Here is a 19,580-nt window from a genome sequence, read left to right as displayed (position 1 = left end):
GTCTGACGTGATCCCCATCGCTGAAGACTCTGCCATGGCAATTGAGTCATTTTTACTTCAGCAGAAAGTTTGCATTGTGTTATGTCGTTATGGCGTTATAAGGACATAATAAAATTAAAAAAAGGGGAGTCGCAGGAAGAAATGGATTCTGGGATTGAAGGGAGGGCATAGGACGTTGCGAGGCGAAATACATCGATGTGAGGCATTCACACTGAGGCGCAAAATATCGCAACTATCAAGCAAAAAACAGCAATGAGGAAATCGCTTCAAGGTGGGTTTTTGCCGGGAAATGGCGCCATTTAAGCGCCTTTTTAGCGCTAAATAAAAGCCCGTGTGACGACGGCCATGGTTTCATAAGAACAGGGGTTTCTAACCAAATATTCCATTTGCTTCCACAATACTAGCGTGGTGTAATACAACAGTAGGCCTGAGGAGACCCAAGCCATTAACATCACTGGACAGCATTTGGCCAGTTGCCATCTTAGGATGACCTGCTTCACAGGGTTATTATGAGGATATTTATTTATTTATTATATTCTATTTTTAGTCTGCCCTCCCCGCCAGGTGGGCTCAGGGCGGAGATAAATGCGGACTCATGTGGGCATAAATGCGGATAAATGCGGGCTCAGGGTGGATAAAATAAGGGAAGGCACAACGATGGAAAAAGTAGGTTTTTAAAAAATATAACATATCCCATCATGCAATCTAGTCTCTGAAGCATGAAAAGCATTAGCATTGATGCCCTGCTGAGTTTCCTGGCTATCAGCCTTAATGTTACAGAGTTTGCCTGGAACTTTTTGTTGGTGACTGGCATGACAGAACCCACACTCACATCTTTGGTGAGCCTTGGTGGTATCTTTGATATGATTCTGGAAGTTGAAACAGAAATGTCAGTTTCAAGCCACGGAGCTTAAAGTGCTTTTTGTGCAAATCAGCTTTTAATACATTTGAAATTTTCAGCTGGCCAAAAGTAGTGAGATTATGACATCCTTGCCTTAACGCTGTCCCATAAAGTATCTGAAGCTTAAAAGATAATGTAATTTTTGCTTATGATAAAAGCTGGTTGTACTTAACCAGTTTGCATGGTAGTTATCTTCCAGTTACAGACAGATCTAGGGCTGCTAGAATTAGTATGACATAGCCCATCTGTGCCTTTTACAGTTTTTAAGAGGGAAGAATTTCAACAGCTACCTGCGCTAATACTGCAGTGATGATAGGAAAAGCACCTGCTAAAACTCTCCTCTTCAGATAGCTACTTTAGCCAAAGGGGCTTTGTACTGAATTATCCCTGCACATCTCCTTCTGCTACTCCATCATGAACATGCCAAAAGACTTGCCAATCTAATGTTGCCAGCAAGAATGGCAACTGAAATATGCAAAACCCTATGTTATTTTTTCAGGAAAGGAAAGATGATTTCAAGTGGATGTAGATATCACTAAAAACCCCTAAAACAAGGATAAAACATATTAATATTTCTGGGCCTAGGGATTACTAGGATCCAAATATTTATTTATTTATTTATTTATTCAATTTATATACCACCCATCCCAGGGGCTCTGGGCGGTGAACAGTTAAAATTGATAAAAACAAAAACTAAAATCAATATACAAATAATAAAACAAATTAGCAAGGTGCAGTGGTGGGGAGAACCTTCCCCACCCCAAAGGTGGGAGGCCGACATGGCACCGCCCCCTTCAATCACCAAACGCCTGGCGGAACAGCTCTGTCTTACAGGCCCGGCGGAACGATAATATGTCCCGCTGGGCCCGGGTTTCCATTGACAGAGCGTTCCACCAGGCTGGGGCCAGGACTGAAAAAGCCCTGGCCCTGGTTGAAGCGAGGCGGGCTTCCTTAGGGCCAGGGACCACAAGTAAATATTTATTCGCTGATCGGAGCGATCTCCGGGGAACGTACAGGGAGAGGCGGTCCCGAAGATATGCCGGTCCCAACCCACTCAGGGCTTTAAAGGTAAGAACCAACACTTTGAACCTGATTCGGAATTCAACCGGAAGCCAGTGCAGCTGGCGCAGGACAGGTGTGATGTGTGACTGGTAAGGTATACCAGTCAGGACCCGTGCCGCCGCATTTTGGACCAGTTGTAGTTTTCGGATCAGGCCCAGGGGTAGCCCAGCGTTGAGTGAGTTACAGTAATCTAGCCTGGAGGTGACTGTTGCATGGATCACTGTAGCCAGGTCCTGGGGCGTCAGGTAGGGGGCAAGTTGCCTGATCTGACGAAGATGGAAAAATGCAGACTTGGCAGCCGCTGTGACCTGGGCCTCCATCTATAGGGAGGCATCCAGGAGCACACCCAGACTCTTTACCACTGGCAAAGTTTCCAGTGGTGTCCCATCCAGGGCAGGGAGCTGGATCCCAACATCTGGCAGCCCCCGTCCCAGCTGCAGGACCTCCGTCTTCACTGGGTTCAATTTCAGCCTGCTCTGTTTCAACCATGCCGTCACAGCCTCCAAAGCTCTGGCCAGATTGTCTGGGGCCGTGTCTGGCCGGCCGTCCATCAACAGAAAAAGTTGGGTGTCATCCGCGTATTGATGACAACCCAGCCCAAACCTCCGCACCAACTGGGCGAGGGGGCGCATATAGATGTTAAATAACATCGGGGAGAGTATCGCCCCTTGGGGAACCCCGCACACCAAAGGGTGATGGGCCGATAGATCTCCCCCGAGCGCCACCCTCTGTCCCCGACCCTGGAGAAAGGAGACCAGCCACTGTAAGACTGTCCCCCTAATCCCCACGTCAGCAAGGCGGCTGGCCAACAAATCATAGTCAACCGTGTCAAACGCTGCTGTGAGATCAAGTAACACAAGCAGCGTTGACCCGCCTCGATCCAGATGCCTGCGAAGGTCGTCTGTGAGGGCAACCAAGGCTGTCTCCGTCCCATGGCCAGGACGGAAGCCAGACTGGAATGGGTCCAGGACTAGAGCATCATTCAGGAATTCCTGCAGTTGTACCGCCACCGCCCGCTCAATCACCTTGCCCAGGAACGGGAGGTTCGACACTGGGCGGTAACTGGACGGGTCGGTGGGGTCCAAAGATGGTTTTTTCAGGAGGGGCCGCACTACCGCCTCCTTTAACACTCCTGGAAAAACCCCAGAGCTCAGGGAGATGTTAACAATGGCCTCCAGATGGTCCCGTAGCCCCTCCGAGCTGGCCTTCACCAGCCAGGATGGGCAGGGGTCCAGAGGACAGGTGGTTGGCCTCATCCCCTGCAGGATCCTGTCAACATCGTCCTGAGAGAGCAGCCTGAAATGGTCTAATACGGACCCAGAAGATGGCCAAGGGGTCTCCAGTTCCCTTACTGTATCAACAGTGGGTGGCAGGCCACGGCGAAGGGACAAGATTTTACCCGCAAAATAGCTCGCAAAAGCCTCGCAGCCAATAGTTGAATTAAGAATTTGGTGGTCTCCCTGAGAGAGGGAGACCAAGGACCGAACTGTTTGAAATAATTGAGCCGGGCGTGAGCTAGCGGATGCAATGGAAGCAGCAAAGAAATCCCTCTTTGCTGCTTTCACTGCCACCTCATAGGCTTTCATAAACGTCCTATAAGATGTTCTTGCCTCTTCGTCGCGCCCCCGCCTCCACACTCGCTCTAGTCGTCTCAGAGACCGCTTCATCTGGCGAAGCTCCTCGGTAAACCAAGGAGCTACCCGTTTGCGGGCTCGGAGAGGACGGCAGGGGGCAATAGCGTCGATGGCTTCGGAAAGACGGCCATGCCAATCATCCACCAGCTCATCTAACGTACTGCCAGGGGGCATCGGATCCCGCAGAGCCGCCTGGAAACCAATTGGATCCATAAGCCCCCGCTGGGCGAGCGTAAATCTGCTCACCGCCCACCCGGGAAAGGAGCGGCATGCTCAGACGAGCCTTCAGAACAAAGTGATCTGACCATGGCACTGCATCATAGGCATCCAGGACCACCATCATCCCCGCCCCAAAAATCAAATCCAGCGTGTGACCTGCTTGATGCGTGGGAGCCGAAACAAACTGGGAGAGTCCTAGGGCCGCCATGGAGGACACCAGGTCAATGGCCTGCATGGAGGCATCGTCGTCAGCATGGACGTTGAAATCCCCGAGAACCAAAAGTTTCGGGAATTCCAAGGCCCAGCTGGCCACCGCCTCCAAGAGACCAGACAGGGAAGATGCAGGTGCAGTAGGCGGTCGGTACACCACGCATATTGCCAACCTCTCCTCGGCGTCCAACACTAGGCCCACACAATCAATGCCAGTAATTTTTGGGGTGGGGAGTGGTCTGAAGGAGAAAGACTCCCGAATGAGCAAAGCCACGCCTCCCCCCCCGACCACTTGTCTGGGACTGGTGGAGGACCGTATAACCTGGGGGGGCTAGTTCTTTCAAAGCGACCGTCTCGCCCTCCCTCACCCATGTCTCGGTCACGCAAGCCAGGTCCACATTCAATGCTGCAAGATAAATAGGAATAGTAGTGACCAGAACACTGCAAAAATGAACTGAGAACAGGCAGTTTTAAAGCTGTTTAAGAAAGTGTATTGGTTTTCTATGGAAAATGGGTGGTGGTGCCTGGATCTTTGATAGAACATGGGTGGGGGGTTCCCCTGAAATTCACGGCCTGACAGAGGACCCACCACAGACACTTGGATAGTTATTCATTCCCACCAAGAATGGGAGATTATCCCCACCACAACAAGATCCCCAAAATGGCATGGGGGACCTCTGATGCAATCCCCCATATCATGCAGGGAGAGTACTTAGAGGAAGAACAGCACCAATCTTTCGTATTCCTTTTAGCCTTGCTAGTACCAATGAAGTATAAAGAAGCATGCAAAATCATGCTTCGTTTCCTCTTCCAGAAGAATATGCATGGTCATACATGCATGCACACATGGAGTGACATACTTAATGGTGGGGCCGCTGGAGGGTGCTTTGCCCCCCGAACCTTGAGCTGCTTCTCACAGTATACAAGTACCTTTTCTCACTGATACATCCCTTAAACAAGAGTTTGCCCTAAAAATCGAAATTTCCTCTAAAAAGCTAAACTTTTGTGAGTGATGTGCATGCTAAAGGTTGCAATCCTAAGAAAACATCTCCGGGAATAAGCTCCATTGAATAAATTGATCTTACTTCTGAGCAGACCTGTTTAGGATTGTTCATTGCAAATGCATTCACATACCAACAAGATGAGCTATTCGTAGAGACATTATGAGCAGGACATGGATGCTACATTGTGTTATGCAGATACCTGGAGACACAGACATTTGCGGGCAAGGCTGAAAACTCAGGGAAATGCTTTAAACAGATGTCAGGACCATGCAAGGGAGGGCTGGAGGTCCAGCATGCAATCAATTTCAGTATGTCATGAATGAGGGAGTGTTAATTGAATTCAATTAGTTCAGGGCCTGCCCTGGGATCCCTGAGGAAGCGTTTAGGAAGGAAAGTGGTAAAAGGGCTTGTATTTTAGACAGGAGGACCAGTAGAGACATCAGAGATGGGAAAGTTCTTGGCCAGACTAACAGCTGTACATCTTTACCATATGCCAGTGGCATTTTAATGGCAAGCATTCAGATAATTAACAAATTTTCAAAGGAAACTTTAAGCAGTTGTTGAGTAAATGTTCCATATATGAAATTGGGTGGAAAGAAGCAACCATTATTCTGCCAGTATTTACCATCAGGGTGTGTATGTGTTGAAGGCTCCTGTTGACGTCTTTTCATTTATATCCCCCAGGCAAGGTTTAAATAGAAAATAAATGAGGAAAACAATTGTATGGAATTAACCAAATTATTATGAATACTATCCCCTACATGTAATTCTGTTTCTGGCAGCTCAATCACAACTGCATACAGTCAATGGGACTACCTTTTCAGTAAATAGGACTGTAGCCTTAGTAACACTTCTGGAAGCAAGTGTAGGTACTATTGCAACCGGTAAGGAGTTATCATGTTATCTTGACATTGACCAGACAGATCATTGATTCTGACAAGTTGCAAAAAAAATCCGTTTGCAATCTTGTCCCTATACCACATAAAAGAATCATAAAGATGAATGCCTCTCCCCCACCTCTCTCACAGAGAGCACAACAATAATTTCTCAATGACCAATCAGACCTCCCTAATCTTGTCCTCACTACAATTGCAATCCCATTCATGCTTACTTGAAAATAATTCCCACTGCATAATGCAGAAGTAGTAGTTTGCTTGGAATTATGCTACCTGGATTGTTGCTTAGAAGTATAAGGAGAATGCTTCAAGTTCTGCAGAATATATACGCCTCTATATAGCTCAGAAATGGCTATTGTCCCCCTGCAAACTTGTACAATTTTCAGAGACAAAGTTTAAGTTGAAGGGTCCATCATCAGCTTTGAAAGTTGAGGAGTTCACAACAGCATACCACAGCAACTCTTCAGAGAGTGATATCACAGCTATGAAATTCCAGTTAGCACATTCCAGTCCAATAGAGATTGCTTCCACAGCTGTCCATGCAGCTGATTAATACTGCCTAGAAAGGTCCGTGGAGGGAGGCAAAAGCTGCCGATGTGCCCTAGTCTCTCCTGCTTTTCATCACAGAGTGGAGATGCTCTGATCCTCTTTATCATTTATGAGGCCTGGAGGTAATGCTGAGATAGCCCAAATAGTTGCAACCCCATTTTCTGGTTTCCCTTGTTCTTGTCAAGTATGAAGAATCTTCTAGTAGCTCTGGATCTTCTCCCATACTTTTGGATTGTTTTGATGTTCCCCTCAAGTGTATGACACCACACTTTCTCTCACTGCTGAGAGAAAATGCATTGTCTAGGACAGGGAACTGATTACCATAGCCACTATGGCTCTTTCCATATGATGAGGTTGTAGCACAGTAAATTTTTAGTTCCCATATATTTGATATGCACAATCCAGATCAATGTCTTCCCTTTAAGTTGTGGGGCTGTTGTAGTGATATAACTTTTCCTAATTATTGTATGTAATCCTTGGGAAAATGTAATTCTGTCCTCCGATAAGTACATCCATTGCTAACATGCGTGCTGTATGAAATGTAGTTGTGGAAGTATGGTGGGTGTATTATCATCTGTAACGTCAATGGTTAATTACTCACATTTCTCGCTCCTGTTGCCTTATTTATTTATTTATTTATTCAATTTATATACCGCCCATCCCCAGGGGCTCTGGGCGGTGAACAGTTAAAATTGATAAAAACAAAAACTAAAATCAATATACAGATAATAAAACAAATTAACAAGGTGCAGTGGTGGGGAGAACCTTCCCCACCCCAAAGGTGGGAGGCCGACATGGCACCGCCCCCTTCAATCACCAAACGCCTGGCGGAACAGCTCTGTCTTACAGGCCCGGCGGAACGATAATATGTCCCGCTGGGCCCGGGTTTCCATTGACAGAGCGTTCCACCAGGCTGGGGCCAGGACTGAAAAGGCCCTGGCCCTGGTTGAAGCGAGGCGGGCTTCCTTAGGGCCGGGGACCACAAGTAAATATTTATTCGCTGATCGGAGCGATCTCCGGGGAACGTACAGGGAGAGGCGGTCCCGAAGATATGCCGGTCCCAACCCACTCAGGGCTTTAAAGGTAAAAACCAACACTTTGAACCTGATTCGGAATTCAACCGGAAGCCAGTGCAGCTGGCGCAGGACAGGTGTGATGTGTGACTGGTAAGGTATACCAGTCAGGACCCGTGCCGCCGCATTCTGGACCAGTTGTAGTTTCCGGATCAGGCCCAGGGGTAGCCCAGCGTAGAGTGAGTTACAGTAATCTAGCCTGGAGGTGACCATTGCATGGATCACTGTAGCCAGGTCCTGGGGCGTCAGGTAGGGGGCAAGTTGCCTGATCTGACGAAGATGGAAAAATGCAGACTTGGCAACCGCCGTGACCTGGGCCTCCATCGATAGGGAGGCATCCAGGAACACACCCAGACTCTTTACCACTGGCAAAGTTGCCAGTGGTGTCCCATCCAGGGCAGGGAGCTGGATCCCAACATCTGGCAGCCCCCGTCCCAGCTGCAGGACCTCCGTCTTCACTGGGTTCAATTTCAGCCTGCTCTGTTTCAACCATGCCGTCACAGCCTCCAAAGCTCTGGCCAGATTGTCTGGGGCCGTGTCTGGCCGGCCGTCCATCAACAGAAAAAGTTGGGTGTCATCCGCGTATTGATGACAACCCAGCCCAAACCTCCGCACCAACTGGGCGAGGGGGCGCATATAGATGTTAAATTTTTATGTATGGGGGGCATTCCAAAAATCTGTTTATGGCTTTGGAGGTTTGCTGGCTGTATGTTCCCATGCCATGCCATCCCTGTACTGCAGCATCCAGAATTATATGATGTTTTCTTATGTTCAAAGAGAAGCAAGACTACCCGCTGCCTGCATGGATTGCCCACCAGAAGTGTTACTTTAAAGAAAATTCCTGTCTTGTCTGGCCATTCTTTCATTATGCAAAGTCCGTTCAGGAGGACTCATCCAGTGCCTTATTGAAAACAAAAATAAAACATGCAAACAACTGTATGGTTCATTAGGTGGTAATATGATTTTACATTACTGGTGACTATTAGGGACTATTTATTACAAAGAGGCTATTAAGCATTAAGTGCAGTTGGTGTGCTTTCTTTGGTTTCATGTCTCTCTGCTGCTTCAGCTTGCAAATAATCACAATGAACTATTATCACAATCAGGGCCTTTTTTCAGCTGGAACGCGGTGGAACGGAGTTCCAGAACCTATTGAAAATGGTCACATGGCCAGTGGCCCCTCCCCCTGATCTCCAGACAGAGGGGAGTTTAGATTGCCCTCCACGGAGCCACCGGCCATGTAACCATTTTCGCCAAGGGCAATTTAAACTTTAAAAAACTCCCCCCTTGTTTCAGCTGACCTAAAGTGACGTCATTGTGCAGTCCTGAGTTCCACCACTGAGTTCCACCACCTCTTTTCCCAGAAAAAAAGCCCTGAGCTATCTGTAGAAAGTGATCTGTGGTTCAATACCATTTCCCCCCATTTTAACAGACTGCACACCTCTTGTATCTGTAGCTGCTAGTTCTAAGATGAAATAGTTATCAATCCCAGAGATGATTATCTCAAATTGAACCAAATAAAATCAGAGAAGATTCCATCTTCTAAACAATTCTTCCATCTTATGAAGGAACACTCCCACCAATGGCCCCTAGAGGAAAAAAAGGTTAATTCCACAGTTAGAGAAATACCAACGCTTGTTGCTAGGGGGCAGCGTGGTGCAGCTGATAATGCTGAGCTAAGGAAATAACACAAATGCTAAACCCTTCAGAATCACTTTTTGGTTGGTCCTAATAAAAGGTATTACTGTGCTATTATTTTTGGATATCACACTGTAGGCACTGATACCGCAAAACAGGCAAGAATGCTGACCACCAGCAAGGCTTCAGCCTGCTAATAATTTCAGGGACCCCAGCTAAGGATGAGTATCTTGTTTAATCAATCACAGTATCAATAACAAAAAGACAACCCTGATACCTTGGCTCACATACTCCCAGCTGGCTCTTCTTGCTTCCTGCCTTTCACCTCCTTTTTCACGCTTTTCTCACTAGGGCTCTCCCCGATTTGTTTATTTTCCATTCTAGCTTATGTGTACATACTTGGCCAATCTCTTAACTCCCTTCCCACAAATCCTTTTAATAAAGGCAGCATTAGTTAGTAATAACCAGCCAAACATGAATCCTTGCCAAGCTCTGAGAATCCCATATAATCCCCTCCTTCCATCCATCCATTTGCTTTGTGCACCAAACTCTTGCAGCCTGCACAGCTGAAATGACCTCATGCGGGTTGTTTGGGCACTTGCTTCATGGTATTACCATGGAGGATCTTATTTCTCCAACTGAGGTCCTCCCCATGTTTGGGCACTTGATGAGTTTTCTCTTTTAGCCAAACTTCTGTCATCAACACTCTGTGCCATTGTTCCTTTGATCGAAGCTTGAATGGGATAGAGGGGACAGGAGTTGCTCAAGCAACCATTTTTGTTAACAGAAGCAAAGAAAGAAAATTTCAAAAGTGTGTGTGTGCTTCAGTGGGGGGAGATATTGAACTAATCTATTCTTGGAGAAATTCACTTTAAATTATATTTGCTTCATGGTAGAAATCCAGATCCACCTCCACCCCTTCTTTATGTGGGCAAGACAGAAAAATTTAACCCACCCTACAACAGGGTTCTCCCAAGGGTCATACAGGCAGCACAATCAATCAAAACTGAGTCACTTCTGATATGAAGAGTGCTCAGATTAACAGTGTTCCTTCACAACAAATTCACAATGAATGAAACTACCTACAGTGTATTTATTAATATTTAAACATATAAGTCTGCTTTTCTCCCAGGCAATTGGAACCCAATGCAGGTAACTATGCTTTCCAAGAGCGTGGGCTGAATTTGTGTACACAAAGGCGATTGTATCTCTCCTGACATCTGCACATTCAGTGAGGTCTGAATACAGTTCTGTGTGCAAAGAAGTGTATGGACAGAAGCTCTTCTGTGCTGCAACATGCTCTGTGTGGAACTACATGAAACAGAGCTCATTTCTACAGATGCTAGGAAGAGGAGAGTGAAATGAAGAAGCGAGCTCTGACTCATGAAAGCTCATGCTGAAATAAATGTTGTTAGTATTTAAGGTGCCACTGGACTTCTGTTTTATTTTGCTACGACAGACCAAAACAGCTACCCCTCTGGAAACTATATGGAACTTCCTTTGAAAATAGTCTGGAGGCTTGAGCTGGTACAAAGGATGGGGTCCCCTGTCAAGATCATATTCTCCAGCATCATATCTTTGACATCCTAGCTGCCAATTGGCTTCTGAGCCCAACTGAAAATGATATTGATCTTTGAAGCCTTAAACAGCTTAAGAAATACCTCTTTAAAAAGAAAACAAACTACTGTGCGTTCACTTGTTTTCTTGTCAGATTTGGTAGTACTGTTGCTTGCTGATGCGTTTGATGAGTTTGATTTTGCATTTATATTGGCTTGGATAATTTATAATGTATTGATTGTTTGATGCTTTTGTGACTTTGATTTTAATGAAATGTTTTAAATGTTTTGCTTTTAATATTGTTGTAATCTATCCTATGTATTATTTTATTAATTAAAGACTGGGGTAGAAATCTCTAAAATAAACAAGCAAGGAAGGCATATACCTGGCATACACCTATGCTAGAATAATTCTACACATTATTTTGTTAAATGCAGAGAAATCAGGAGTAGACTTTCCCCTTATATCTCCAAAACAAAAGAAGCTAGACATACCTTTAAAAAAACCGAAAACTGAGAATTCAGAGGATTTGATATATAGATTGTTGTAATATTATATCACTATAATAATATTTAATTTGCATTTTTTTAAAAAGCCCCCCTGGTGAAAGGGTGAGGAAATGGCCATCGCAGGGGCAGAGAAAATGGCTGCCATGTAGGTGAGAAAATCTAAACACCCACACAGCAGCCATCCAGGCTTTTCTGCAATCTTTTCCAAAACATCACAGCGAAGCAGGTTTGAGAAAGATAGTAGAAAAGCTAGGGAAGCCCCAAGAGCTGCCAGTCCCCCAGCCACAATTGGCCAAAATTTGCCCCTGTGAAGGAGCATGCCTGCCACCAGGTGCAATGATGTCACTTCAAGAAGTGACATCATTGCGCCCCATCGGGAGCATGCACACAAGAAGATCATACAGGTAAGTACCAGGTCCCCCCTCCCACCAAGAAGTTAAGGTAACCTGGCAACCTTACAAATGCACCAAGATAAATGCACCATGATGGGATGAAAAACACCCCACTTCCCAACAACACTGGGCAAATAATCAGTGTAGAAATGGCCCTGGTCAGCCTATATACTTTTTACAGGACTGTGAACAGGTTTATGCCAGAGTTGCAGATTTCCAGGAGAATGCCATGAGTTAGGTCAGTGGATCAAAACCTTACTTTTAGTGTGATCAGCAGGCATGAATGACCCTTTAATAGTCCTGTCCCTTTAATAGAGGCTTAATGGAATGTTTGCCTGGTGATGTTATTTAACTCCATGCCATGAAAAGTTTCAACAGCCCATTTCCACACAATAAGCCTGTTTTAAAGGAATATGACATTTTTTCCAGGCCTGTTTGCAACCCTACTTCCACTGAAAGTTCTCGCCTTCAGTAGAAAAGCAACAAGCTCACCCATAGCAAATGGATGCAGATTCTTGGAAGCCACAGGCACTGATAATGAGGTCCTGATCTGCCCAATAAGCTTTGATTGGTTCTCTTGAGTTCAGATAGCAGAGATTTGCCAGGAGGGGTCTGGTGTGCTCTGAATGTGTCAGACTGAGGCCTGTATCCAGACATTCCTTTTTATCCTGTTCATGTATAACACATTTTCACAAGTATGCCATTAAGCCTCCACTGTTCTTTCCTCTAACAGGAATTGACTTTGGAAAGGCTTAACTAACTTTCCACAGCTTGGGTAAGAGAAAAACACCAGTTCTTTGCTGAGAATGCTCCTGCACGAATACAATATCATGCTTGGAATATCATCAAAAACCCTCTCAGAAACTCACTACCATTGACGAACCCGCACCTGCCTCTAAATCTCCGGGGTTAAAGACCAAGATTTCCAGTGATTCCAGTGGTACCTAAAAACGTACCCTGCCAGTATCCTATGATGCTAGGCACTTTACAAATAACGGTGCTCAACATAAAAAGGCAGTCACCCTGTGCAGAAGGACAAACACTGTAGAACTCAATGTATTGGGAGTGGAGGATGGGTCATCCCTGTTGACCCATCCCTAACCACCACACACTGATTGGAACAAGTTTTGCACAACAGCTTACAAGCAAGCACCCGGCACACATTTAGAGCTTATGAGCAATTTGCATCCTACAAATACAGAAGCAACAGAATGCTCATTCCTAGCCTACATGCCCTGGGGAGTCTGCATTCAGGCACCAAAGCCTGCATGGCATGCATTGAGGTTCACATCACAAGTTCCTATCAATACCAAAGTCAGAGGCAAGGCCATTCCTCTCCTCCACTCACACATTTCTACAAGTCTGATCATCAGAGCCAGAATGATTCACCCAAAATGTTCAGAACTCTAATTTGACTTGTTGCTGCATGAGCTGTTCACTCTGCAATTCATTTTCCATTGGCACTTGGACAAGAGTCTTCTTTGATTAGGGTTTTTAGGAGCCTCCATAATGTGAAAGAAATACTAAAGGTATGTATAGACATTTCAAGCAGGCATGATATCAAGTGTTGGCTAATAGAAGAAAGAAAATACACAGCAGTAGGTAGTGTGCTTGGGTAAGTATGTGGCTGGATCATTGAATTAGAAGGGATACAAGCCAAAGACAGGATATCCCAGGCCTAAACAGCTAGAGAAAGATACTTATACAGCCTTCCTTGAAACCTGCTAAGCAGTTTCAGAGATTCTCCCTATGCAGCCTTTAATAGAAAACAGGAAGCCAACAGCTCAATGCCAAGAAGAGGAGGGCATGGTTAACAGAACAAGCCAGGAAAAACCTGGGCAACCAACACTGCCATTGGCTCTTGAGTTCTTGAAAGCAAGTCAGCTTTCAAGAACTCCCTCACTGGGATTACCTCACAACTTCACTACGCTGGAATGGTTTGTTTCATTATAACTTAAAAGGATCCACTACAACATGTAAGAAAAGCTCACATTCTTTTGGTCTTAATAGGTAATGCAGGATGAATTTCATTGTGAAACTCTAAGTGAAATCTAACTGTACCTTTTAGGTGTTAATTTAGATATTAGACACTTTATCTGTTTCTGTTTTCTAAGAAAACTGATCTCAAAGATGAATGCTTCTAAACATTCCAGTTTCCTATCTGAAAATCCTGCATATTGCAGTTAACATGTGGTCAAATATTATTCATATATGAAAACAAACCCAGATTCATATAATTCATGACTTCTTGAATCCAAGTAGTGCATTTAACCTGTTGTGTTTCATAATATTTTTTAGGGTTTTTTTTTCTGGGAAAATAGGTGATGGAACTCAGTGGCATAGCGTGGGTTGCCAGCACCCAGGGCAACTCCCGGCAAGAGGTGGTGCCCTTGTCACCACACGTGCGCTTGCTTTGAGCGTGTGTTCCTGGGACCACGCAATGACATCACTTCCAGGAAGTGACATCATCATACAGGGCACAGCCACGCCCCCAGAAACACTCCTGTGATTCAGGCCTGCTCGCCTCTCTGCCCTTTACCTAGCAGTCCTCTGCCACAGCCGCTCACCCCCCAGGAGCACTCCCGCAATTCGAGCTCGCTCGCCTCCCTGCCCCTTACCTGGCAGCCCTTCAGCGCAGCTGCCCATGCCGCTGCCACCAGCTTGGCATGCTCCTCGACCAGCAACCACTGCAGGAGGGCCAGTTCGGTGCCCAGCAAGCCAGCCGCCCTGTCGAAGCAGTGGGCGGTGCGGGCAGCCTCCTGCAGATGCAGCGCAGGCAGCCTTCCATTGACACAGTGCAGGCTGTCCTTGGCATGGCGCCCCCTAAAAATTTTGTGCCCGCGGTAACTGCCCCTCTGGCTTTCCCATGCTACTCACTGGCCCAAGCAAGCCCATGAGATTGAGTTGCCTGGGCACAGGGCTGGAGTGGAGGAGCACCGAGAAGGGGAAGCGCCAGCGCCTTGTCTCTGCGCCCTGGTCAGGAAATCTCCTGTACCAACCTGCATGGTTCTACCTCTCCATTTTGACCTCACAATGCTTCCGTAAGATAGATGAGGCCAATGGAGAATGAATGACCCAAGAACATCCAGTGAGAGTCACTCTAAACATTACTTCCTTCACAAGTTCACCATAGAGCCAACCCAGGCTCGCATAGACACAAAGCAGCAAAAACAGTGTGTGTGTGTGTGTGTGTGTGTGACTCCCCTCCCGCTGCACTGTTTTTGCACAGGGAAAAAACTTGGGAGAAAGGCAGGAGCTTTTCCTCCCACAGTGACAGCTTTCTGAACCCATTTGGTGTCTCTTTTTTTATACAAGCCATTCCGCAGAGCTGCTGTGTGTCTGCGCAAACCTGGGTTGGGTCCACAGTGAACTTGTGAAGAAAGTAACATTTAGAGTGGCCCGGAGATTCATGGACATGGAGCTCCTAGGTCCGATTCCTAATCCAACATTCTAACTACTACATCACACTGGCTTAGTTTATTTTTCTAGATTATTTTCTAGTAATTTTTTTCTAGTAATTTGCAGGCAGGTGTTACTCTGGAATCTCCTGTTTTACTAATTAAAGCACTGGTTAATAGTTATCTCCCCTACTCTTATTTTTCCCAACAAAGTTTTGAATCCTTTCCACAGCTTGATGTCATGCAGCATCTTTTGAGAGAAAAATATAGTTATTCTAAGTACATCAACAAAGGATTCCTAGTATGATTATAATCAAATCTCTTTTATCTGAATAGCTAAGAGCATGGTATACTGCACATTTATTAGTTTCATAAACTCCAAAAGCATGTTTTTACATTTTAGGTATTTTAAGTTTGTACATTCCATGACTTCTTAGCTCTATACTTCTATACAAATGCTAATCTTTTAAAGAATCTAAACACTTAAGAATTCATTAGCAAAGCATGATATAAAGTTTTAGAACAAAACATACTATATTTTACAGTTTAAATAAATTATAGCATGATATTCTCTAGTACCACACTGATGTCTGTGCTGCCATTCTCCTTTCTCCCTCACCATTATCAGAATCCTGAGCACTTTTTAGTGGCTTCAGTGAAGGAATTTAGGATTAACATTTCTACTTCTAAATTGTTGTCATTCCTCCAACTATTTAGTAGTTCCATATAGCTAGATGAAGCTATATATATATATATATGAAGCTCATATAGCTCCCCACCCTCTACCCCCTGCCACCATTCACTTGGCCTGTGGGGGGAGGGAAAGGCAGGGAAACAGGCCTTCTGGGCACATTCCTGGGGCAGCGTGAGTCACTTCAGGGAGTGACATCATCATACTGTCCCAAGAACACTCCCAAGCTTTACAGCAGGCCTGTTTGAGGCCCAAATTGGCCTGCTGTGAAACGCGTGTGTAACCCTTGGTCCACTAGAGGCAGTTAAATAGTTGGAGTATTTGTTTTTATAAATGCAAGTATCACAAGGTGGGATCACACTGTCATAGACATGAACTCTCCCAGTTCTTAAATTAGATATATATGTATTTAATTGATGTTTCTCCTTGAACAAAACAGGTTACACGTGCGTGCTCCTGTGCCTGCACAACAATGTCACTCCTGGGAGTGACATCATTGCACCGCCCCAGGAGCATGTGCACGCATGAGGAGTGATGAAAGAACGGGGACCGGTAGGGTTGCCAGCCTCCAGGTGGTAGCTGGAGATCTCCTGGAATTACAACTGATCTCCAGGCAACAGAGACCAGTTCCCCTGGAGAAAATGGCTGATCTAACAGGCGAACTCTACGGAATTAGACCCTACTGAGGCCCCTCCCCGCCCTCTCCAGGTTCTGCCCACAAAATCTCCTAGAATTTCCCAACCTGGACCTAGCAACCCTAGGGACTGGACAACCGTAATTACTACTGCCTCTAATGAGACTGTGCATTGGCTTTATGTCTGCAAAGCGCAAATATTATTTTGACAGAGAAGACTACCTTGGACTGTGTTTCAAACCAAGCAACAGTAAGTGAGCACTAAAATATTTATTTATTTAGTGATTTTGCCCACTTTTCTCCCCAATGGAGGCCCAAAGCAGCTTATCATTCTCCCCCACTCCATGTTGTGATCATAAGAATTACCTTGTGGGTTAGGCTGATAGGAAATGACTGGTTTAAGGCCACCCAGTAGGGATTCAAACCTGGGTCTCCCTGATCCTGCACGAACACTTGGGCACTCAGTCAGGACTTAATATTCACTTCAATTTAAATTAAGAAATTAAGAAATCTTTGAGCATAACAAACTTAGTTTTGCTCTTTTAAGTTGTCTAATGAAAGTCCCCCCAACACACACACACACTTATAGCCCCTAACTGTAAAATGTCTAGGCCTCTGGGCTGATGGAAGGGGAAGAGAAGACATGTACAAGGGGCCGGGGGCGGGCCGGGGGCGGGGCGGGGCGGGGGGGGGCAGGAATTAAGTGAAGGCAGCCTGGAAAGTAGCCTTACCACATCTTTTAACTCTCTAATTAAAAATGCTGAATTTACCAGGCTTTGACCTCAAGGTCACAGTAAGTCACAGGTCAATTACAGAACTGTGTGCAGGCACTAACTAGAACTGACTTATTGAGACTGATCTCCTGAGGAGAGGGAATCCCTTCTAATCTTTGTCTCCTTGCCTTGAATCCTCAAAGAAGGGCTAGCTCAGCTCACAAGCAGCTTTTTAATTTTTCAAGCACCATAGTGTTGCTAACTCTGGGTTGGGAAATTCCTGAAGATTTGTGAGTAGAGCCTAGGGATGGCATGGCTTGGGGAGGGGAGGGACTTTGGTGGGGCATAATGCCACAAAGTCCACCCTCCAAACCAGCCATTTTCTCCAGAGGAACTGATCTCTTTAGTCTGGACTCTGGAGATTGCTGAGTGATCGGCAGGAGCGGGCAAGCTCCTGGACCGTGCCCACCACTGGCACGCACCTAAGGAGCATGCACCGTTTGTGCGCTCCCACCCCTCGCACTGGCTGCGGGAGCATCCCTGTGCTCCAATTTGGCCCCAAACCGGGAGCACTCCTGCGGTGGCATGATGACGTCACTTCCGGAAGTGACATCGCGCTGGCCGTGGGAGCACTCCCGGGCCCCGATTTGGCCGGTTTGGGCCAAATCGGAGCACAGGGATGCTCCTGTGGCCAGTGCGAGGGGTGGGATGAGGTGCGTGCCAGTGGTGGGCTCGCTCCAGGAGTTTGCCCCTTCCCGCTGATCACTCAGCGATCGGCAGATAAAGGGGCAAATCCCCAGGAGTTTGCCTGCCACTGGCGAGCACCTGGCAACCCTATTGGCAACCCTACAGGCAAAAGTTTATAGCAGCCCTTTCGTTTGGTCTGCCAGTTCACAAAGTATGGTGAAAAACCAAAAAGTCTATTTTTGGCTGACTGAAAGCAAGCCTTTGGTTCAACTTGTCCATTTGGCATTATGTATTCTGTTTGTCAGTTTAGCTGTGGTGTGCTAACTTGGTTAAATAACAAGTTTGTAATTAAATGCAGAATACAATGCAATGTGATATCTGTCTTGAAGACAAAGATACTAGGAGAACACTTAGTGAGTGATTCTGCACACGTTGGATAATGCACTTCCTATCCTCTTTATAGATCATTTGGAACGGTTTTTTTCATGTGCGGAACAAAAAATCCACCTCAAACGATTGATAAAGTGCATTATCCAATGTGTGCGGAATCAGCCAGTGTGCACTTTTAGGACACCATTCTACTTTTCCAGTATGAAATGCAACTTTGCTTCTGCAGTGGTTTTCAAGGGGGCAAGAAAAATTTAAGACACCATACCATGCAACATCTCAGTTGAAGATTGAGACTTCAAACTTCTACTTTGTACAGCCTGTTCTCACAGTCCATGTCAGCCTGTGGAAATGATTAACCCATGCTGAGTTCCAAACATTTTAATTCAAGGTAATTAGTGGTATGCACTCACTATCACACACTTGAGCTGATTTTGGCACATTATCACTAATCAACTTGAATGTGGGGTTAATTGCAGAATGCAAGCACACTTTCTCAGTCTGCGGTTGGCTGAATGACCAGAAGTCAGCAAATGGTAACTTTGCCCATTTCCGCACAGCCCATTATTCCCGCCTTTTCCCCACTTTAGGCCTGTGGTTTGCTGAGTCGCCCCAACAACTCATCCTCCACATCCAGTACCCACAAGTTCTTTCATTTGGTTGTGAAGTTGCAGGAAAATCTCCAGTGTTTTAAAAAGTGGTTTTGGAAAGGAGGTTAGGCACTTTCATCATCATAGACTAAAAGCGCTCATGTATATTTTTTACTTTGCACATGCACAATTGCATGCAGCTATTACTGGAAGCAGGCTTCTGCAGCTGAACAGAAATGTGAAGAAAGAAGGGCGAGAGCTTTGGGGGAAGAACTGGGTGGAGATGGAGAAGAGTAGGTTTCTTCAGAAATGCTTCAAATTCATATGCCAGAAAATGCAAAGAAAAAAAAACTCTCAGAAACCCACAACAAAAGAAAACATCGGAGCATGTGGTCTCAGTAAATATTCAGAAAACCCGGTAAAAAACCAATATGCACAGTGTTAGCAAATGATAATGTGTGAATGCTTGAGGAAAAGCCGCCACAGTTCTGAGAGTGAACTGCAGCCTTTTCCTACAACATGCTGATTGTGAAAACAGGGCCTTAGAATGAATGCCTTAGAACTTGCTCCATTTAAGGGTCAAATAATACCCCTGCACAGACTCAAGGGCTCACAAGACGTTCTTCCCTTCCTGAGCAGTTCAGAAAACTTTGAATATCCATCCCAGTCACAGATTCCTAGCTTCCCAACTAGGTTGACTTAGAACTCTCTTCAATCAGCTGGACTGGCAGAAGGAGCACAGGAGTAGGCTGCTGGAGACACGAGTGTTTTCCTTTGCCTTCCTAAGCTGCCAGGGTATAATTGACTGAGGTTTGCTGTGTGTGTGAACAGGGAGT

The sequence above is a fragment of the Eublepharis macularius genome, chromosome 4 (genome assembly GCF_028583425.1).
Source record: "Eublepharis macularius isolate TG4126 chromosome 4, MPM_Emac_v1.0, whole genome shotgun sequence".
Classification (NCBI taxonomy): domain Eukaryota; kingdom Metazoa; phylum Chordata; class Lepidosauria; order Squamata; family Eublepharidae; genus Eublepharis; species Eublepharis macularius.
This window is presented reverse-complemented; position numbering follows the sequence as displayed.